Source organism: Cheilinus undulatus, linkage group 23 (assembly GCF_018320785.1).
Source record: "Cheilinus undulatus linkage group 23, ASM1832078v1, whole genome shotgun sequence".
NCBI classification, from domain to species: Eukaryota; Metazoa; Chordata; class Actinopteri; order Labriformes; family Labridae; genus Cheilinus; species Cheilinus undulatus.
Genome location: NC_054887.1, coordinates 6,158,652 through 6,161,838, shown reverse-complemented (window position 1 = coordinate 6,161,838; position 3,187 = coordinate 6,158,652).

The window sequence follows — 3,187 nt, the reverse complement described above, 5'->3', positions numbered from 1 at the left end:
TCTTTACTGCAGTAAGATGCGATCGCAGGAAATATTAAACCCAGTGATGAATGGACTGAGCGGTAGAACCAAGTTTAAGAGTTAAAGTTAAGAGCTGATTAGATTCCCATTCTGAACACATTTCGCAGCCCTCCCATTGCAATTAAGAGAGTCTTCCCCATTTAACGTAAAGAAATGCTAGAGAGTTAAAAAAATATCTTGAAACCTTTTTTTATTCTGAAAATAAAGTTGGAGAACTACTGGTCATACTCAAAAGTGAAATATTAGTACCTAACGATACTTGATCATAACCTCTTAGAACAGGAATGAGCCATTTTAATCAGTGAGAGGGCCACGTTATTTTCATTCTCAGGGCCAGACGAACAAATTTTCACGCATTGCAGGATTCTCCTAACTGACACATCAGATGGATGTGTTTTACACATCCATCTGGTAAACCTCTCATACACAGTGTTTGGGGAAGGGCAAAGCCTTCGAAAACATCCTCGGAGGGTGATTGGATGAATGTCGTGTCTGTCACATCTTTACGGGCCAATCAGAGCAACAGATCACGTGACGTAGCGGTTACTAAGGAGTAATTCCATAGAGAACTGTATAACGCGAACCATGTCAACGGTAGACATGTCATTACACCACTTTTGTTGTTTTTGAAAAGAAAACAACTCACTGCTGTTTTTCTTCTTTTAACAAAGAAATGTGGTCAAGTTCTGATAAACGTACACTTTAGCAGCATCCATGCTGATGTCTTCCGCCATATGCGCACCGGCCTCTTCTCGCTGCTTGCTTACGTCATGACTCCGCCGCGCCCAAAAGTGCTGCCCCTTGACACGGATTGGTCCTGTCACTTTCTAACTGGGCCAGAACGGTTCAGACAGGAACTTTGCAGGATGGATTCGCCAGTGAGAAACACAAAAAACACGGAATCCATCTGCTTTGCAAGCTCAGGATTCTCCCGATTTTACGATTCAGTCTTATTTCACTTTGTCCAAAGAAACAGATGTACTGCTTTCATCATGCAAATTCAAATAGTAATGCTGAATTTAACCTAAATATCTAATTTTTTAAACAAATGCATTCAATGATGCAGATAACATTTTTACATGAACAATTAAAGCCAACTATATCCCTAGTTTCTTGCTGGCATATGCTGGTGATTAAAGATGATTATAGAAATGTTTCTATTTCTGCATAATGTTGGCAGATTTTATCATGTTCCCCTCGTTTTTACAATTTATTGATATTTGAAATACACTTAAGGGCGCATTGACTAAGGGCGGTCCCAGTGTCTCTTGGCCAAGCTGGCTTTCATGTGGAGCCACTCTGCCATAAAGCCCAGATCAGTGGAGGGCTTTGGTGATGGTTGTCCTTCTGGGACTGTGTCCCATCTCCACACAGGATCTCTGGAGCTCAGCCAGCGACCATCAGGTTCTTGGTCACCTCTTTACTAAGGCCCTTCTACTCTGATCAGTTTTGCCTGGTGACCAACTCTTGGAAGGTCCTGGTTGTTCCAAGCTTCATCTTTTCACTTTGTCATTATGGGGTGATGAGTTTAGGTTAATGACAGACAAAATCTTTTTCAGACTGCAACATAACAAAATACAAATTTGCAATGAAGTGAATGAACTGTATATTCCCACTATTGGTGCAACATCCATTCTTCTGCCAAATGTCTTTAATCTTCAATCACTGCAAGTCATTTTACCACACAATCACTGTTTAGCACCATATGTCGACAGGGATCTTCCTAATTTGCTTTAAGTGACACTTTGGGAACTCATTGCTGGGGCCAGGGCCCTCCCCAGGGACTTATGTTGGATAATAAAAATCTATTTTGATGCTTTTTTTTATTCATTATAGGTCCATTTTTACTAGTTTTATTATTTGATGCACGCCTTTAATGATTATATCTTGAGGCTCATTGCCCACCATTGCCTAATGGAAAAATTGCCCATACTAATCTAATGATGCTCCATAACATCTGCTACTTTTAAATGGAGGCACAGAGACAGGTGCTGAGATAATGCCACCTCATTTATGCAGTACGACATATTTCTCAAGATTCGTGGACCAGCATACTCAACTGTATTTAAGTAAAAACTGTCTCGTCACATCTAAGTGTTTCCTTCAGGCTTTCATTGACTGTTATTTTTCTTTGCATTATTTTAAAGAGTTCCATTAGATAATTCCTTCCTTTATTATATTTATATGGTGTATTTTTTTTCTGTGCTCCTACCAACCCAAAAGCACAATATCTAGAATTGTTGAACTGAAATGTCTGCATTAGTTAAAAATGACTACTCCTATGTTACACACTATATGGACAAAAGTATTCAGCCACCTACCCATTACACCAAAGGGACTGTAATGACACTGTATTCAAATACATCTGGTACTTTATAATGGAGTTGGTCCCTTTTTTGCAGCGATAACAGCTCCCCCTATTCTTGGAAGGTTTTCCACAAGATTTTTGAGCATTCCTTTGGGAATTTGAGCCCAGTCATTCTGTAGAGCATTTATGAGGTCCAGCACTGATGTTGGATGAGAAGTCCTGGCTCTCAATCTCCATTCCAATTAATCCTAAAGGTGCTTGATGGGGTTGAGATCAGGGCTCTGTGCCTAGAAAAGGGTCTTCTCTAAACTGCCACAAAGTTGGCAGCATAACATTGTCCAAAATGTCTTGGCCATGCACCTTAGAAGCCAGTGACCTTTCTCTGCAATTTAATGTGGTTTTTCCACTTCGTGGCTGAGTTGCTGTTGTTCCTAAATGCTTCCACTTTTTAATAATATCACTTACAGTTAACGGTGGAATATTCAGCAGGGATGAATTTTTACCAGCTGTCTTATTGCAAAGGTGGCATCCATCACAGTACCATGCTTGAATTCACTGAGCTCTTCAGAACGATCCATTTTTATCACAAATGTTTGTAAATGGAGACAGCATGGCTGGGTGCTGGATTTGATATACCTGTGGGAACAGCTCTGGCTGGAAAACCTGTGTTCAATAAATAACAGTTGTGGCCACATACTTTTGTCCATATAGTGTATATATTTAGTGTTAAGTTCCTTGTCATAGCAGCCACCATGACAGACATACAGCAATATGTTTGCTGTGGAAACGTGTAATGTTATGTTATAGTACACTACATAAGGAAGATTGAACTACTCCTGGAGCTGCCGTTCTGTTGCT